This window comes from Leptidea sinapis, chromosome 11 (genome assembly GCF_905404315.1).
Source record: "Leptidea sinapis chromosome 11, ilLepSina1.1, whole genome shotgun sequence".
Classification (NCBI taxonomy): domain Eukaryota; kingdom Metazoa; phylum Arthropoda; class Insecta; order Lepidoptera; family Pieridae; genus Leptidea; species Leptidea sinapis.
In genome coordinates this window covers 2,131,366-2,152,820 of record NC_066275.1, presented here as the reverse complement: position 1 = coordinate 2,152,820, position 21,455 = coordinate 2,131,366, and the positions used below count along the sequence as shown (strand labels likewise).

The window sequence follows — 21,455 nt, the reverse complement described above, 5'->3', positions numbered from 1 at the left end:
ATTTTGAGCACACTAAGGCAAAGTGTTATACAAATCGCGAGTGTAAGACGTAGCTTGTCACGCACACTAAACTAATATTCCTGGCCTGTTTTTATCGGTTGTCTAACAGCAAGAGACTCTATCTAGACTTATAATTAAATATCTTAGTTTTAAGACTACGATACACTGGTTTCATTTTAATGTTATTTTAATTACGATATTGTGTTTTTCTAAGTATTATATTCTATAAGTATGATAATGTATTCATATTCTAATTTAATTATATAGAGGAATGACCAAAATACCTTTAAAATGACCTACAAAATAATATAAATTGTGATGAATTACTTATATTTAGTGTTAATTCTGCTAAGTTCTGTAAGTCTTATACATAGGATGCACCAACCGTTCTCCAAAGAATCGGCTTCCGCTAAACTCTGGACCGCGTTAATGTTTTGCCTCTATTCGAGGAATCCACATTTATTGTTAATTTGCAGAAAGCGTAAGCGAGATCGATATACATAATAAATTACATTCTAGCAAATCTATCAGGATAGATGTTAAGACCGAAGTAAAAGGAAAAATAGAAATCACTTTATGGCCAAATCGATTCAAAGAACAATTCGTTATAACTCAACACTTCGTATATATGTTCTACAATCATTTTAACTGTTAAAATTCTCACGAAACTTTTAATAATTACTGCAAAATAACGCTTTATTGAATAAGTAAGTTGACCACGTACTCAAAACACCATAAATTTAAGTGTAGTAGTTTGTTATGTAAAATAATTTTCGTGTCCTAAAGAATATCCACGATATGAGATTTCACGTTATTATAAAATATTGACAGTTTTGAAGTTGGTTAGAAACTGAGTCAAATATAGGTAAAATACAGCATTTATTTGTAAGCGCATTGATTACTCAATGTTAAATTGATGACGATGCGGTATGTTCGGTGGTAACCGTACAAATCTATACTAATTTTATAAGCAAGGTTTGTGAGGTTGGAGGGAGTACATCTGCTGAAGTGATTTCGATTATTCTGTTGCCAATCGAAAGCCACATTACTTATGAGTGGTCATATATATATCAACCCTTTCGTAAAACTTCTTCATTGTAGTCGGACTTGCGAAGTAAGTCGAAGATAAAACGGACGAGCAAAAACGTTTCCGACGAATGATGCCTTAGCGATGAGAGATCGTCTCTCCTTTACACAGGATGCCGGCTAGATTATGGGTAGCACAACGACGCCTTGCTGCCGTGATGCAGAAATGTGTAAACATTTCTGTGTTTCAGTCTACAGGGCGCCGTAGCTAGTGAAATTACTGGGCAAATGAGACTTACATGTTACGTCTCAAGGTGACGAGAGCAATTATTGTAGTGCCACTCAAATTTTTTGGGTTGTAATGTACAGGGCGTATCAATTACCATCAGCTGAACGTCCGGCTCGTCTCGTCCTTTATTTTCATTAAAAACAAGTTATGTATATCTGCATGCGGCAGCATTGGGACAACAACTTATATGGTTAAACTGGTAAATGCGAGCACAGATGCGGCCAACAGCTAGTATATTATAATTCTAATAAATCCCTGCGATATAAGAATTCACACCTCTGATTAAATACCCTTTGAAATAAATCTTGCCATTAATAATTAATCTATAAATAAAATTGGAGTGTCTGTTTGTAATATTGAAATAACCGTTTTTTACTACATGTATATGAATATATATACGGTACATTCACTAAAATAACATTTTTTACAATTTATGTCTGCCTATCTCTCTGTTTGTTCCGGCTATTCTCTGAAATGGCTGGACTGATTGTGACGGGACTTTTATTGGCAGGTACCTGATATTATAAGGAACTTAGGCTACTTTTATTTTAAAAAAATAAAGTAATGTTGCAATGTCCAAGAAACAGAGTCTAACTCAAAAAAATTAGTTATATGGCAAGACAATGTTTGTCAGGTCATCTAGTAAGCCAATATAGAGAAAAGCGAAAGTCCATTCCTCTCAGTGACAACCACAATACATAAACTATCCGGAGCATTTTGCTTCTGTAGCTACAGAGAGAGCGGCATATATCTTGCAAGTAATGTATTTGGCACTCAGGTTACATTTGCCATTTCCCGCTACTTTGTATTGTAATCCCCGGAGGCATGCTGCTCGCCTCATATTTTACATTTCCCGTACTGTACAAGTTGATATTTCTTCGAGACAAACCACGTATCAGATACATATGCTTTCCGTTTGTCACAGCCACTTTTTTCCGAAACTATGAGAACTATACTGTTGAAACGAAACTTGGTTTATTCATCAATAATTTACACAAAAATAGTAATAAAATGCAATAAAAATTGGGGCATCCCCATACTTAGAACTGAAACTCATAATTTTTTTTTTCATGAAGTCCTTACTTATCTCTGGAAAGGTCCTTTAAAATGATATTTTGGTTTCTAATATCATTTTTTGTGTGTGCCCCCCTGTAACTTCTAAAATAAGAGAATGATAAAGTAAAAAAAAATATGTGATGTACATAATTACCATGCAAACTTCCACCGAAAATTGATTTCAACGAGATCTAGTAAGTAGTTTTTTTAAAACGTCTTAAATAACTTAATTACGAAGAACTCTTATATTATGTTACTTGCTGCTACGGGACCTGCCATGGGCGAGTCCGACTCGCACTTGGCCGCTTTTTAACAATTTCCGATGATACAATTTGTTATTTTTAATTGATCTACCCTCATTTTTTATTAATTCAATCTTGGTATGTTTGTTCAAGTCTAGGGTTAGCTTAGCAAGAGCGCTGGTGCGTACCCTGAAACGCTTTTCAGTATACGAGTCCCGCATCGTCCATAAATTATGGCACAAATTAAATTTGTATGTTCCTTAGAATTTCAAGATATCTATTTCTATGCGGATAAGATTTTTTTTATTTGCAAATTTCTTAAAACGCGTTTGAGAGAGAAAACACATTCAAGGCCACCATCATGATAATATAGAAGTATATCTGCAACTATGAGTATTAAGCGAATATGAAATGTGTGATTGACATTATAAATATTAAATTTCCTTACATGATTTTTTATTTATAATGTGCTATGTTTACATTAAGGATTGGTCTCCACTGCGATCCAACTATGCAGATACCGCACTACCTAGCTTTTTATTACGGCAACAATTAGATGCTTGTGTGCGTAGCATCTTTCAAATTTTGTACCATTCGCTTTGTGCTATATTACATTGAACTTAATACATTAAAATACATAAATTACAAAATACTTACTGATTCCATATACCAGTGTCTTTCTTATTTCTTACAGTATTTATTTTTACAAAGTTTTACAACACAACCCGTTATTTTAGTGTCAATTATTTGAAAAAAATTTACCAGAACATTTGGGACGTCGACGTCACACATTCTTCAAGACTGGCTCGAGTACCACTTGGGCTAGTATTAGTTGCTGCACATTGCGACTACGCCTGCGGTATCTAGTTGGAGCGCAGCGGAGACCAATCCTTTATCTAAGGTGCTATGATTACGTCTAAATTACTTTTTATAAGTCATTTTGGCGTAACTTTGCATGTTTGGTAGTCATCGAACGTGTAGCAGTTTCTTATAATTACTTGAAATATTGGAGGAGTATTTTTCTTCAATATCAAATAATTTATAACAAATCTATCATTAACTCAATCATGTTCACTGTACACTTCTTTACCAGTGGGAGGTATTTCTGCCGTGAGTGTAAACATTACTGTGTTGTGTTCTGATAGGCGCTGTAGCTAGTGAAATTACTGGGCAAATGAGACTTAACATCATACATCTGAAGGTGACAAGCGCAATTGTAGTGCCGCTCAGAATTTTTGTTTTATTTTCAAGAATCCGGAGCGCCACTGCTTTGTAATGGGCAGGGCGTATCAATTACCATCAGCTGAACGTCCTATTCGTCTCGTCCCTTATTTTCATTGAAAAAAACTCACCTGTTTCTAATATTCTAATATATTGATGCTTATTTTGGTCTTTTCGTATCCGTTTGTAGTGGACACATATTTTTTTTGTTGACTCTGGGTGGTTGATAGTAATAATCCAAAACTGAACTGAAAACATTTAATATAAATTATTTGCGCTTGTTTGTCTGTTATACTTATACGATTTACTATACAGCCAATCATGAAATTTTCTGTCCTTTTTCCTTTAATTTAAATGTTTCCAAGGATGATCGGTAAGAATTTAATGCAGATGAAGTATGTATTGGCCGAAGCAAGTGAAAGTTATTTATAGCTCATCAAGCTCTTTCAAGCCATATTTGGGTTATAAAAGAACAAACAGACAGACAGAAAACAATTAAAATTCTTAATAACAGTGTAAGTCAGTCGTAAAACGATTACTTATAACTACAATATACAGATTTGTAATATTTTTTTTTTATAGTTCAAGAAACTATGTTAATGTTATGTTTATCAATCAAACTTATACGGACTCAGTTGTATTTTGTAAGCAATGAAGATGAGCTTAACTATAAAAAATTATGTGGCCAGTAAAACAATCCTTGTTGTTAATAAAAACATGTTCCTTATAAAATATAAATAAAAAGAAAAAACTTGATGTAAGGAATCGTAACAAAGCCGCCAAAAGTTCACATTGCTAGGTGTCTTAAATCAAATCAAATCACGTCATGGAGATGACACTTATGAATGTCAAAAAAAATTTTTTTTTTATTGAATCTACCGCTAATTCGAAAAGCGTTGAGCTAATGAGAATAAGTAGCAAGAAACTCATTGCCACTCTTTATAAATAAAGATTTACGTTTTCATTGTTTTACAAAGCATTTCAATTACAATATAATATGTACAGTCAGTGGACGTCTTCCGGCTGATGATGATGATGTAAAGTGATGCTCAAACATACTCAATCTAGCATGTTTTACCAAGTGCATTTCCGTTGATACTGTTATAACATTATAGTAAATATAAACCAAGCAGACAGAAGTTGTGAAGGTCACCGCGTTCAGATCGAGTAACAAGAAAATGGTAAGAAAACTTCTAATATGGAGTCGACATATTTCTGCCGTGAAGCAGTAATGTGTAAACAATACTCTTTTCGGTCTAAAGGGCGCCGTAGCTAGTGAAATTACTAGGCAAATGTGACTTAACATCAATACTCAACAGCCGCTCAGAATTTTTGGGCTTTTCAAGAATCCTGAGCGGCACTGCATTGTAATGGGCAAGGTATACCAATTACCATCAGCTGCACGTCCTGCTCGTCTCGTCCCGTATTTCCATAAAAAAAACATCATAATAATATGTAATCTTAATCATTATCTACAATCTAAGTCGCACTGTCTGTCTCCAGTTTGAAAGAGGCAGAGTATATAATAGTATAAAATATATCATATTTGATACTTAATACATAAGTGAATAAATACTTGATGGTTTTCCTTTTAAATTACTGAAATAGATTTGCATTGAAAAGATTTTGATTAAAATTCGACGCACATGAAGCTGTCGGTTTACCAAATATCCATTCGGGCTTTCAATCACACGCGACACAAACAAGTTTTTAAACCAATAAAAATTTTCATTAAATCGCTCTTCGTACGTTGTTGTAATAATTGAAACCGCAGCGATACGCTTAACTGTTGTACTTATTTCCTGCATCAAAACTGTGGTTTATTGATTGTTAGCTATCATTATATTTGACAATAAACATCATTTTGTCACTGAGGAAAAATAAATATTGTCAAAGTATGGCAAAAATTATTGCGAAACTAAAGTGGCAGTGGGCAGAGCACATAGATCGACGTACAGATGGCTGGTTGGGCAGAAAATCCTCAAATGAGACCACACACCGAAAGACGCAGTGTTGGTTGGCACAAGAACAACGATCTGGTCAATATCAAAATCAAATATTTTTATTCAAAATAGGATTCAAAATCTTATAACTTTACTTTATTTTATACTTATTACTTATTGAACGTCAAAAACTACCACCAATTCAAATTAGATGGCCTCAGACCTGAGAAGAACGAGCGCAAGAAACTCAGCGAGCTTTTTTTTAAACAAAATGTATTATACTATGTATTACATGTATTGTATGTATATGTATTACAATGTGATATCGTACAATATATATTTATAATTTAAGAGCCTGAGGGTGTTCGCTTCATTCCCAGTCTGTGGTGTCATTAAGAAAATCGTTTATGCTATACTAACCTTTCCCACATAAACGTTTTTTAACAATTATTTGGCGGAGGCCTTTGTCTAGCAGTGAACGTCTTCCGGCTGATGATGATTATGTCAAAAATGAATACAAATTTTTGTAGTATCTTATGAGAGATATTATTCGAGTAAGTGATGGAACCCAACAATTAATAAATGGTACCTATGATCTATTGAAAGCCTGTAATCACGAAACGATCAGGACGTCGTTACTTCCTTTATGTTGGTTCAGTTCTCAGGTTACGTGAGCGGCCAATCTGAGGATATTTTTCATAAAAACTTTTTTTTAAAAAGAAGCTACTAATATATACGTTGTGCATTGTGTGCATCTAGGTTTCTATTGAAGCAGAAAATACAAATTTTAACAAATAAATTGATTATAACCCTATATATGCTTTTTTGCACAAATTTTGAACCTGAACTTTGACCGTTCAGAATGTAGTCATAAATTTTAAAGGTAAAGCATTTATAGCACAAAGCTATATTGAAGTACAAAAATAGTGTACTGCACAAAAAATAAAGGAAAGCACTTGATCCTCCAGTACAATCAAAACAAGATCTGAAAATTCCATGAAACTCAACGTATCATGAAAAATGTCAGAATCTCAACATCGGTAGCAGTTAAATCTAATTATATTCCTGAAAGCCCGAAATCCAATTAAAGACTTTCATCCGCTTTGTTTGCTCACAAAGCTATTTTCAATATTTCGCGATCATGTCAGCTTATAGTGAATCAAATTGTTCCGACCTCGAAACAACCTATTGGTTTCCACTTCCAATATTCGCAGTCTTTTCCGAGTATTCGGAGCCGCGAGAAGGTAATTTTGACAACATTTTATGTTACTATTACAGTGAGGTGGAGTAAGCCTTTGTGAAACTGAGAGAATGTATTATTAGGAAGCTTCAATAAAATAACATTTTATCTGCAATTCTAACAGAATCGATCTATCGTATTGTGCTGTTTTAAATGAAAATGCACGTTCAATTGAAATTCTTTTTCACGAAATGTTTTTTGATTACATTTTTGTATACTGTTTCAATTCGTGAATCTTTGTTTCAAAATTGATATTTCTGTGAATAACTTAATGGTTTAAATAATACACTTTTTAAATGTTTAAAACGTGTGTAATTGTAACTTTGTTTTAACATTAGATTTTTGTACTCTCTGCAGTTGCCCCCTGAAAATTATATCTGGAAAGATCTTGAAACGTCGTGTAAACTAAAACAATAAGAAAAATGTTACTTTTATGCAAAAATTTAATGTTAAAACTAAATTATAATTACACGCGTTTTAATCCTTTAAAAAGTGTTTTATTTAATTGTGTAACACTCGCGTTAATCAAAGAAAATTGTAATGGTGTATTTGAGAGTACCTACTTCAGTTGTAAAACTTTAGTTCTGCCAAGCGAATAATATCAAGTACAAATTTAAATAGACACGTGTAATAAGTGTATGAATAAGCGAAACATAAATATAAGATTTTCAACAAAGATTTAACAATGGGATGGTATGAAACGAGTACATAGTTGTACAGCTCGTTTTAAAAGATTATAAAATAATGATATTGATTCAGTACTTGGGTACTTACATACATTTGCACTTGTCAACTTCAAATCTATATGAAATTACTTAAATGTCTAATCATCTCTAATGCGTATTGTCACAATGACCTGCGCTTAGCAAAACAACCACGCGTTCTTTTCATTCAGGCAATTCACAGTGTAATGAGCCTTTTTTTTAAATAATCATGATTACTGATTTAAATCTATTAAAGTGCAATTATACTTGCAGGTAAATTGGTATTTTATTATCAATGCGAACACCCATTCCCACAAAAAAAGAATTTACTTTTCACAACACATGCTTATATTTTCAAAAAGTTTCCATATCAATATTTTTAATATTGCAGTTCCTAGTTGGCTTAAAGTGCTAATATAATACCTTTATCCTAAATATCTGTTGTAATTTTTTGTCAATCTCACACACAAATGAAAATATAGGGGAAAGCTCCAATGTTTCTAAGTATCACTTAAAAATTCCTACTCAATAAGAAGTAGCCAGACAGTTTGCCTGTGGAGTCATATCACTAGCATGTGTCTAATCTGCCAGGGTTGAATATAAAAATTGCTATCCCGCTATTAAAGTATAACTTTTTGTACTAAAGCAACCCTCGCCGTGACATCTCTTCATACACATGTTCATGTTCATGTCATTTTAGGTTAAAACCAAATTGTGAATAATTGTGAGAAAACAAAGTTATTCTGTTTTTTGTATCGAAATAACAGATTATAACACTACGATAGTATGCTTTTGTTTATTAAAATAAAACGTAAAATGTCTGTATGCTTTTGCCTGTTTTGGGTGTTTCTAAAGTAAATCTGCACATTCGTACAACCCAACGAAAAATGTAGTTAGATTTTTGTATCAGACAAACATAGGTAAGTTACTCGCGGATAGGTGGCGCTGGTGACAATGATTTTTATCTTTTGGACCTTAAATGATTTATACGTCTAGAAAGACTATGACAGCGGTGAATAACAGAGGTTAGCCTCTATTTTAAGAAATGCATTCACACTAACACAAAGTGACATACATATCGCGAGTGTAAGACGTTGTTTGTCACGCACACTAAAGTGTTAGCGTAAGGAGTGTTCCTTGCGCCGCTTCTTCTCTCTTAGAGCGCCATTTGTTTCCGAGCGGTAGTAGTATCTAGTATATTAGAAATGACATCAAAAGGAATTCTATAGGAATAAATTTTGAGGAAATAAATGCCTTTTATGCCTTGTTAATTAAACTTGGCCTATTTTTATCGGTTGTCTAACAACAAGAGACTATCTCATGGGAGCCCACCCAGTGCGCACGCCCCAGATTCAAGGGGGCGCGGCGGCTTCAGCTGTATATAAGATTTTCTTGAAATGGAAAGCATTGAAAGATGCAAAGTCAGCGACTCGTCACAACACGACATCCGCTTCTCAGTAATGGCCGTTTTCAATAACCTATCTAGCCTTAGTTTAACTTACGGATATATTGCTGTCACCGTTTAATGACAAGATCTTATCTATCCAAGAATTATCCGATATAGTTATAGTCCAATGCTATCTGTCAATAATTATATGTTATTGAAATGTAAGTAAGTAAGAGGATAGATTTGTCTACATCTTGTAAGTTAAACTTAGGATAGATTGGTTATTGAAAACGGCCGTAAATGTATTGTCAATTTAATCAAAACATACTCATTTATATCTTCATTGTTTATTTAATTTTCTTATGTCGATTTCCCATTTATATATTTAGGGGGGGCATAGTATTTTACATAACGTTGAGTGGGGCATATAGGGTAAAAGGTTGGGAAACTCTGCTCTATCTAGACGTAAAAAGTATCTAAGTTTTGGAGCATGGGTCAAATTTGTATGAAATTTTGTTTTGATGCATGTGGTTGAATTGGAACACTTGCTCTTATTATAGTTATACTGATAAACGTAGATTAAATTACACTGGTAAAAACACATGTAGACCCAGATAATAAGCTAGTCATACATATTGTATCACCGAGAGATCCTAATACCACAGAATAATAATAATATATTTTATATTGGGCTAATACTCCAATATCACAGCTAACGTAAATATTTACCGAGCAAATATATTATTTTGTGAGTAAACGACACAAGGGTGACCTTAAACCCTTATGTGAAATATTACTCTTGCTAAAGTTATGAATATTCGAATATTCTGTTGTTATTGGTAAATCAAAGATTGTGCTAGACGTTTTGATATACTTACTTAATACTTATTTGATAAGCAAATGATAAACTATGTGACCATTGAGCTAACTTAATTCATATTCTAAAAATAAACTGCTTTATCCGAGTGAGATGGCGTGAAACCCTCACGCCAATGTGTTATAGGAAAAAAAGTCATACTTGGATGATATAACTGACAAAAGTTCCGGATAACGTGTACTGTTGTGTACTGAAGCAAAAATATGTATTTTAACATATAACATCAAAATAAAAAATAAAAACAAACCAGAAGGAGTGTTCAATCACATTTCTACGCTGTTCTTTGTGTTATAAAATTCCCCTCCTCCTCCCGCACCGCACAGTGCTACCAACGCTCCATACATTACCGCTTTTAGAGTACTAATTTTATTACATTCAATATTTTAATATTATGAGTTGAAAATGTGAAATATGTAACTTAAAAATGAGAACGACACACGACGGCGTAAAGCCACAGTAGACATAATATGTACGTCTACTGTGCTAAAGCTATTTAAAAACTATATGTGAGATATACATTGTCTTTACGAGATTTATGTTGTAATGTTTGTTAAAACTTTAATAGGCGTTCCTTCTTTTTCCTAGCCTCAAAGTTGTGTACCCATTCTCATGTTTAATATTCAATCGATAATCGCTGCACATTTTTGTTGTATTAATCATTTATTAATTAAAAAATTTTAAGTGAATGAATGAATGAATTTAAAAACTGTCAACTGAAACTTTTTGTAACCAGTACGTGCAGTTTTTTTACGGACGAACTACGTGGGCGTAGAGTTTACACTACCTCAATATAGAGCGCATTGACGGTTTCTGATTTGTTCTGTATTCTAAGTATATAACATAAATGAATTACTAAATCATATCAAATTTATCAATAATTTTATATTGTACCGAAATTTTATTAAAAAAAGAGGCTTGTTCAGTATCTTTCGTCACCTCTTATCAGGTCTGAGGCATACCTTTTCAAATGGCTAGTAGGTTTAAACGGTCAGTAAGCGATTTTAAATCCTATTTTGGATAAAACTATTTGAATATAATAAAAAAGCTTTAGTAGTAGTATAAAAAGTTTAACTTACATAATTTAAGAGGCAAACACAACTTACCAACATATGGCAAAAATTTTTACAAGTTCGTAATTTCACCAACGATTTAACTAATGTCTCTCTCAACAGAGTACGTGCTTAGAATAGAGATCAGCGAATCTGACGAGAACGATTCGCTCTATTTCACTATTCGTTGCTGCAAATACAGAATGGACGTGTATTTGTGAAGAAATTTCTCTTGTATTGATATTGAGAGTTTATATGTACTTCGAATATAGATTATAGCTCTTGGGATTAAAATTTGTGATTTTATCTACCATGTCACGATTACTGTTGAATATATTATGCTCTAAATTCCGACATATTCATTGACACCTATTCACATAAACTATATATGATTTTCTGCTTCATCGTCATCATCTTTTTAGACGGAAGACATTCACTGCTGGACAAAAGCCTCCCCTAAAGATCGCCATGACGATCAGTCCTGCGCTGCCCTTGAATAGATCGTCGGTCTATCTTGTGGGGGGCCTACCAACACTATATCTTCCGGTACGTGGTCGCAATTCGAGGACTTTACTGCCCCAACGGCCATCTGTCCGTCAAGCCATGTGTCACGGATCTTCTCATTTCTCATTCGATCTCCCAGGGAAATGAGCTACCTCATAAATATTTTCTGCTTATATAGTAGAAATGAGAGGAAAAAACCTCGTATTTAAAGTATACAATTATTAATATACAAAATTTGTACGTAATATGGTATTAAACTGTGATCGCCTGGTATCAAAACACTGTATTCCTTTATATATATATACTACTATCTGTATACTTCCTATCTCTTTTTCTCCCACGTTAAATCTTATGAATTAATGTGTCTGTCTGTTTTTACTGTCGCGCTTTTTCGTTTCATAGCCTTTCAAATCACAACGATGCTAAAGAAGTTTTCACTTTAAAATCTCGATTTATTGGTCAGATTGCCATATACATCTACGCGGGTTAAGTTCCGTTCATACGTTTTTTCCGCTTAAATATATTGCTATTAGATTTTATGTTAGTACATATGCTCTGAATATTTCCAGTGCTTTCTAATAATATAGCATATAAACAAAACCTGAGCTTTGGTGCATTCGTAAACGCGACAAATAAATATTGGCTTGACTGTCCTGACTACCGATCCCACTGTATCTATACAATCAAACGATAAGTTATACGTTGTTCAATTTCAAGATGTCCGCTCATCTCACCTGGGCTTTATCCGAACAATGTTTGACAAATTGGAAGCAGGCTAACGAATAAATTCAGAAGTTTTAGGATATTTTGTGAATTCTCTCTTTTCTCATACACATATTTTTTAATATGGGCACAGACAAACGCAAGATCAACGTGAACTCTTAAGACTTGCTTCAAGTTTTTATGTCGAAAACTAGTTTATTTTTTATGATAATAAGGGACGAGACGAGCAGGACTTTCAGCTGATGGTAATTGATACGTTCTGCCCATTACAATGCAGTGCCACTCAGAATTCTTGAAAAACCAAAAAAATCTGAACGGCACAACAATAATTGCGCTCGTCAGACCAAAAGATAATAATGTTTACACATTACTGCATCACGGCAGAAATATGCGCCGTTATGGTGCCCATAATCTAGTCAGTATCCTGTGCAATGGAGCCTCCTATTCATTATTACCATCAACTGATCGTCCTGCAGCAAGTCTCGTCCCTTATTTAAAAAAATATAGATTTCCTTTGCGTTAGATGTACTCATTTTTTTCATAAGCATAGTTAGCAATTTACTATCTAGGTAGATCTAAAATATAGGACGAAAAATGTTACTTTACTTATTACTGGGTATTATTATCTAGACTACGTTTATTTCTTTGCTGCAGATCTAGTGTTTCAAACTATATACTGTATTCATTTATGCATATGCACTCCAACAGACAAGACAGTTATAAAGGTAAGCTCGCTGTTACCACTACCAGGCTCCATAAAGTTGAAAAATCATTTAAAGGGCAAGGTATACGCTTTTATAATAAACTCCCAAGTGATATGCTTAATCCGGCAGTAAATAAATTTAAAAATTCAATCAAACGAAAACTTTAAAAGAGCTTACTTTAAAATAACGGATAACTTAGATGATAATAATGCTTGGGAATGAACTTACTCTAACGCTGTTTTAATATAACAAAATGTTATAATTTTTTAGAGTAATATATTATTTTTACAAACTACATCATGTAGTTCTTATTATTATAAGTAACCAAAAATTGACAATTCAAAATGATCAAATATGATTTCAATGAACTAAGATATTTTGATTTTGACATACTTAATATGAAATCTTAGGTGGGTATTTATTTACGAAAAAATTGTAACCAAAAAGCAATGTATAATTATGATGTAAATCAAAATGAGCTTACAACAAACAAGCCTAAAATATTACTAAAATGATTAGCTTCAAGAACAATGTTGATAAGTCCAACCATTTTTGTTAGTCTAGACGAACACAGAACAGCTGTTTTACTGCTAGAAATATGGGGAGCGCTTAGTTTTTTATGCACAATGCTTCATTTTATGTTTTCGGAAGTTTTGCAGAATTTAAAAGTCTTAATCTGTAATGCATGTCTATAATATAAAAACTTCTCGTGTCCCGGTGTTTGTTACTCCTCCGAAAGGGCTAAGCCAATATGTTTGAAAAATTGTGTGAATATAGGGTGAGTCTGAGAATCAGCCAACATCTATTTTTCATACCCCTAAATGACCACTCACAGGGTCACCCACCCCTAAAGTTTTTTTTTTGACAATTTATTTTATTTCAATTTTGTTATTATTCAACATTAAAAATACAAACAACTTCAAATTTTCACCAGCCTACGATAAACACCAATTTTTGTATAGTGATTTTAATATTATTCTATTCCATCCACAGATACGCAATATAGTTGCACGATGGCAATCGAATAAAATTATTATTGTAGTACGATAAATTTTATGTACGATATATTTGGTAGGTCTGAGAATCGGTCGTCATCTATTTTTTATACCGAAAAAATTTTAATTAATGATTTTTTTACTAATTTAAACGCCGGTACAACGTTAGCTGAGTCAGCTAGTAGTTAATAAAATTGACGCACATCGATACAATTTATTTGTCCCCTAATAAGGCCTTGGTTAATAGCCGTTCCTATACTTACCTTACATACGGATACAAATAGATATCCATAACTCAGAAACAAACCTTTATAGTAATAATACAAATGATTACAAAATTCAAACCCTTAGTTTTATTTAAATTTCCAGGTTACTAATAAGGTAACAATCAACTAAAAGGCTTATAAAATCTTTCATTGCGTGAATCTTGATTAACGTGTGTTTATTATTTCGGCTTTACTTTTGTAATTGCTAAATACATTTCTTGGATTATTTTTACATCAAAATAATAATATTATATTAAACTGTAATCACAAAACAACATAAGCATAGCGTAAGCGGCTTTACTTAAACTTAACATCAATATTATTCCGACAGATTGTTTTAACTTAAGACTGGTGTACCAAGTTATAAATTATTCAGGTCAGTCTAGCATTTCTGACTTAGATGGGTCGTGCCGAAAGTTTGCTAAGGCAAATTACACACAAGATATTATATTCCATCCTATTTTCATTTATTGGTTTGCAGTATGTCACTGAATACTTCTATACTAATATTGCAAGAATATTGAATTAAAACCAACGTTAAGACTATTTAAAATGAAGAAATAAGTAAATTAATATCAATACTCAATTATCCAAATGTTTTAAGTGTTCTTGAGTGTTAATTCCGCCAATATTTGTCTTTAAATTTTAAATTCAAATTAAAATATTTTTATTCAAAATAGGATTTAAAATCACTTATTGAACGTCAAAAACTACCACCTATTCAAAAGAGACTGCCTCAGACCTGAGAAGAATGGGCGCAAGAAACTCAGCGGGCTTTTTTTTTAAATATAAAATATGGATTACAATGTAATATCGTACAATAAACATTTATAATTAAAGAGCATAATTTTTATAATTAAACAATTTAATATTTATAATTAAACAATTCGACACGTGTTTCGCCTCTACACGAGGCATCCTCAGGGGATTGATTCGCCAAAATCTGGCACGATCCTCATGCCAGAGTCAAGAAAACTCAAAACATTTGGATGATTATGAATATCCGCAAAAATAACGCCTACTGCAATAAATTTCATCAACACTCAACTCCTGACCCGTTCTGTATAACAGACAAAACAACACTTTAATATCTAATCTTCTTCTGTTTCCTTGCCTATCTCATTTTAGTTGAGGTCGGCTCTCCTAATCAATCTTCGCCAGGATGTTCTGTCCGTCCGTTCTGGTCGTCTGCGGATCTATTTGGACTGTTTTTAGATCTTTGTAGGTACACACAAAAAATATCAAGGTCGAGTCTGTCTCCCACAAAGCATAGGGAGCACAATAAGCAGAATCTTTAACAAGCTGTCCCCAGTGGATCCTCAATTCGTATCAATTCCAATTTTTATTCAAAATAGGATGTGACATCACGTATTGAAAGTAAAAAAATACCACCCATTCCAAAAAGAGTGCCTCAGACCTGAGAAGAATGTGCGCAACAAACTCAGCGGGTGTTTTTTTTCCATCAAATAATATGTTTACAAAGTAATATTGTATACAATTAAACTAGCTACTACACTTTAATAGCCTGAGGGCGGTCGGTGCATTCCCAATCTGTGGAATCATTAAAAAAGATATTTATCTTTTAGCAGCCAGTACCACACAAACGGTTTTAAACAATTCTTTTGAATATCGTTATACTTTTGTTTTGAAAATTTTCTGGGATATTGTTGTAAAAGCATATACATCGCCCCACAAAAGACTTACTAACTCGACGTAGCCGTGTAGTGGGCATTAAAAGTTTATGTTTGTTCCTCGAGCTAACATTATGGTTGTCATAATGGGTTTATGTATTCATATCTGCGCTTATTCGGCTCTTTATAAGGTCTGCAACGCTCCTGTGATTCCTCTGGTGTTATAAGAGAGTTTGGTCTGCGGTGATCACATACCGTCAGGTAACTCATATGCATACTCGTTTATCCTCCTGTTATAAATAAAATCATAGTATAAACACTAGGTTTCGGTGTGATCGAATAAAATAATTCTAAGACTTTTTTACGAAACATAACATGGCGGCCATTTTGGAATCCTCCATCTTGGTTTATATTATTTGTTGTAAAAGCGAAACAACAAATAATATAAACCAAGTGTTTTTTTTATGAAAATGACGAGACGAATAAGACGTTCAGCTGATGGTATTTGATACTAATTAATTTGTGTAAATTTATAGTCATTGTGACAGTATATCATCAAATTAATGTGTTGATTTTATTTCAGCGGCTTTATACAAAGTTCAGCTTACAATTAATGAGTTTTAGGCATTGATATAAACATGCTATATGAGCGATCATGTGTAATGCACCTTAATCCGACTGCATGTCCAATCTCACAACGTATAATAAAACAAAACTTTGCAAATTCCAACTGAATTCTACGGTCATTTCAGATAGTATTATGATAATTTTAGCGTCTATTGAGTATATTTTGTTTAACTTTACTTTCGCTACTTTTTACGATACAGTGCCACAGCCTTTTATGATGTATATTCAAAGGGTCGGCTTGCAAATTAGATTATAAATCACACCACCGTCGTACGAAGAATTTACGAGCGATTGTGTATGTTATAAGGTTATTTTAAAATATGTTTGTATTGAAAAACCCTTGAGTCTATTCGAGGGTAGGTGTGAAAAAAGTTAACACTGTTTTTAAAGAGCTCTGTATTTTTAATAATCTTAAAATTAAAAAAACAATTGTTTTTGTAGAATTAGTGAACTATGGAAAGTTACTTTTAACGTCACCAGTCATCATGGATGCACTTAAAGATTCCTTCAATGTTATGGCTGAAATGTTCCAGCAGAAAATGAGTGAGTTCCAGAAGGGCCTCGAATTATCCTCGCCTAAAAAAGTGGGTCATTAGCAGCCACTTTTTTGAAGACAAAACTTCTTTAGTCATGTTGTCATTATGCAAGAGCGATTAAATTATAATATTATCTTATGTGGCATGAGCGTACGAGAAAAAAAATATTGTATGTTATATTCCAATGATCGCTATGTGCTTAAATCTCCTTGCCGTCACGAAATCACAGTAGACATAATATATAAGTCTAGTGTGACGAAATAGATGTTTGATTGGTAATGCCTTATTTTTTACTATACATAAAAAATACATAAAAACAACTGACTTGAAAAAATCTATTCCAAACCAATAGGTATTATGTGCACTAAAAAGTGAAAATTGCGTATTTTTGTACAACATAATTTATTAATCTAATTCTAGTTACAATTATTGCTATTATTGCCGCGGCCCCGCCCTCGCCTCTCGTTTTGTCACGTTCGCATCCGACACAAGCACATCTCACTTACAACTATATAATATATAGTTACAAGACTGAATTAACTGCCACCGACTCCAAAAATTACAATAATTGTAACTAGAATTAGATTAAATAGATCAAATTTATAAATTTTACTATATCAAATTTATAAATTTTATTTATACTCTAACAATTTGCCGTACATGAATATTGGTACAAGGGCTCCTGTTTCCGCAATTAAACAATTTCCATTTCACCTGCAGTGTTATTGGCCAGTAATTCCGATCAGCCCAGCTCTTTCCAGAGGTTCAGAACATTTCTGGGGTGTTTACTCGGAGCGACTCAAATTTACTAAGATTTTCGCCCGTTGGTTGGCCACTCCTGTACATACCAGGACTACATGAGTGACCGTTTCATCCTCAGCCAGACATCCTCTGCACTTATGGGTGACCGTTAACTTACAAAGTTGAAACAAAACTTAATTAGTCAGTAGTAGAAAGTAATCAGATTAAATTAACTGAATCAAGTTCTTTCTCATGTCGCGGTTCCATGTCTACATATTAATTTATGTGGAGATTTTCTGTGCAATGTAAATTTTAGCATCACTACTTCCAATAACTGTAATGTTCAGGAATAATGTCTGGGACTGTATTAAGGTTTCCTAAAGGGTCGCTGGTTTTTGGCTCGTTTAATGAATGTATTTATATAGGCACTTATAATCAACCAAGAATCATGAGGAAAGAAGTAAAATGAACTCCACTAACCTTTGAACACTCCCACGCCACTCAGGTGGTGGCGGTGCAGCAGCTCCAACGGTCCTAATTTTGGTATTCCAAAGTGAACGTCACACTGGCGATCGCAAGCTTGCAAAGTTTGTACGAACGATGTACATAATATAAAGACACTATTATTGAACATCAACTGCACTGGTGGAGAGTCATGAAGTTTGTGGTAGACTTGATGACCACATATCACTCGGGGTAAACAAGGCTTAGGCTGGTCCTACATTGAAAGCGGAGTCGGTCTGGCCAGCTGGCCTGACCCGGCCAATCTAGACCAGTCCAGACTCAGCGCTCCCACACTGCAGCTAGACAGGGGTGGATCAGTGAGAGTCCAGAGTCAGTACAGTGTGAACTCTCGACGAGGCAAGGTATATTGTAAGGTATATTGTGGAAAGTGCAAATTCTGTGAGTTCCTATACATACATTTGACCTCTTGAAAGATGGATGACGAACTTATTGATTTCATCAGAAACATATTAATAAATCCACGTAAAAGAATATAGGTCCATGAGTTCAATTAAGACCACCGTAAAAATGAATTTTACTCAACCTGCCTACCTCTGCGCAATCACCCTGATAAATTCAAAAAGTATCATAGAATGTCCGTCGAAAGGTTTATTACATTCTAAAAGCTACCAAAGCTTCCATGCAACTGGAGCCTGGACTAGACGAAAAACAAACCTGTTTGGTTGTTATCAGACCAGTTCAGACTTGTTCCGCCTCCTCGGAGCGAGGCTCCAGTGTAGGAGGGGACACGGCCCGTCAATGTTTGTTTTGTTCAGTCCCGACCAGGCACAGACCGTCTGGTCGGGAGAAATAACCCTTCCAATGTAGGAGCGTCCTTACAGATGTAGTGTCAGCGACTACGCGGGTCAACCCAAGCGGAGTTTGTGTCATCAGCTAGCGGAGCACGTACAACTACCGTACCGTACATGCAATATGCCATCTCGTTTTGTTTGTCTTTGTCATTGGCTTATCACATAATATACCGGGTGATTATGCGTAAATTTAAATGCACTACATAAACACAGCATTGGAGTGCAGCCAAATTAATGATTATAATAATATTTGAATATTACGGCGTGTTGGGTATAATATCACTCTTTGCTCTGTGGTTTATAGTTTTGTATAACGTGCTTATTATATTACTAGCTGATCCGGCAAACGTTGTTTTGCCATATAAATTATTTTTAGAGTTAGACCGTTTCTTGGTTATTGCAACATTACTTTATTTTTCTAAGATAAAATAATTTTTGTGAAATAAACCAATAGATTAATTGAAATAAACTAATAGAGATAGCCTAAGTTACTCCTTATTACATCAGCTGCAGACGGAGAGACGGAAAAAATTAAAAAAAAAACTATATTCATATACATGTAGTACAAACAGAGACTCAAATTTTTATTTGAGAATTAAAATGATGTAATGAATTATATTGCGGTTTTCCTGATCAGTTGGAATCTTATGTGAAGAACAGGCCAGCAATTTTGAACAAATGGTTGAAATTTTCAAGTCTTATACTTCCTAGTTTAAACTGTCACCACTTACGGCCGTTCCCAATATTCAGTCTATATCCGGTTGTGGCCTACTTGACATAATAATCGTAACTATCGCTGACTTTTCTGTCCCAATAAACTTATCGACAGTAACTCACCTTATCCATACACGATGTCTGTCAATAAGAGGACGACGTATAGCTGTCCAGCGAGAGAAAGAAGTTTGTATGGAAATTGCAATTCACGCGTCCCAATATAAGGCGATAAAAATGACTTATCGGGTATATTGGGACAGCTTCAGATTATTGACAGCTAATTACTGACAGTAGAAGGTAGTAATTTATCTCTTTCTATAGACAGTATATTGGGAACGGCCGTTAGAAGGTTTGGTTTATTTAAATATTTTACAGACTTTCTTCGCATCCAACTATTTCACACAAAGTTTTGATCGAAATTGACAATTACAATAAATTGAAATAAAATAAACTACAATACAACTATACGCACCGTTAGTAAGTGACAATAAGGTGGAGTTGCACCTACAAACTTTAGCATTAACAAACGATAAAGAACCGGTTAGGCAAAAAAATTGTTGAACCATTTGACAACGTTTAGATGATATTATTACTTTAACTGTTAACCGTAAGCGACCAATCTTCGCCGGTTAAAGCGATTGTAAATGTTAAATAGCTAAATACCGACTTGTCAGAAGTTTCAAATAAATATTGGATTTTGACTCGACCCTTTTTTTAACTTTAACCTTAACTATGCTAAGGAATACGATGGTGCAACTCATTCCGCACTGTTATAGTCAGTGTTAATGCCTTATGCGGAATATGACATCTACATACATATACGGAATATAGAACGTCAGTTGCAACTTGCAACCAAATAAGTAAAAGTTTTTTTTTAATGAAAATAAATGACGATACGAGCAGGACGTTCAGCCGATGGTAATTGATACGCCCTGCCCATTACAATGTAGAGTCGCTCAGGATTCTTGAAGAACCGAAAAATCTGGAGCGGCACTACCATTGCGCTCGTCACCTTAAGACATAGATGTTAAGTCTCATTTGCCCAGTAATTTCACTAGCTATTTCACTGTTTACACATTCCTGCTTCAGGGCAGAAAAAGGCGCCACTGTGGTACCCATTGGGCAATCTTGCCGGCATCCTGTGCAAAGGAGCCTCCCACTGGTAGAAATATACTAGTATAAATGACAATCAGATAGACTCAAGATAATAGAAAATTAATTTACACATTGACGATGTTCATAAGAAACCCAAGAGATTTGTGAAGACAAGTTAAATAAAAATTTGTAAGGAAAGGCATGAAATAGAAAGGCATAAAAAGCATTTATTTTCTCAAAATTAATTCCTTAAGAATTCTTTTTGATGTCATCCATATGTATCTAAGAGATTTCCTTGTATATAGTCACTCATCACGATATCTCCAGAGATATTATGTCATATATTCAAGTCTCTACGCCTTATGGTTCCAGAACCATAAGGCGTAGAGACTTGAAATTTAGAAGTAGTAGAAATATTCCTTTCGCCGAGTAGAGAGCAGCTAAGAACGGATTTAAAGAAATTCCATCCTCAAGAGTTTTTTTTTATAACAGAACAACGTCTGTCGGGTCCGCTAGTTTCTAATATACTAGATACTACTGGATCGGAAACAAATGGCGCTGTGAGAGAG

General features: G+C 34.0%; 1 protein-coding gene across 1 annotated transcript in view; it reads left to right on the top strand.

The window, feature by feature from the left end:
- LOC126966712 (connectin-like) overlaps nucleotides 1–21,455 on the top strand; it is a 160,229-nt gene that overhangs the window by 126,172 nt on the left and 12,602 nt on the right. The window lies entirely within an intron of this gene.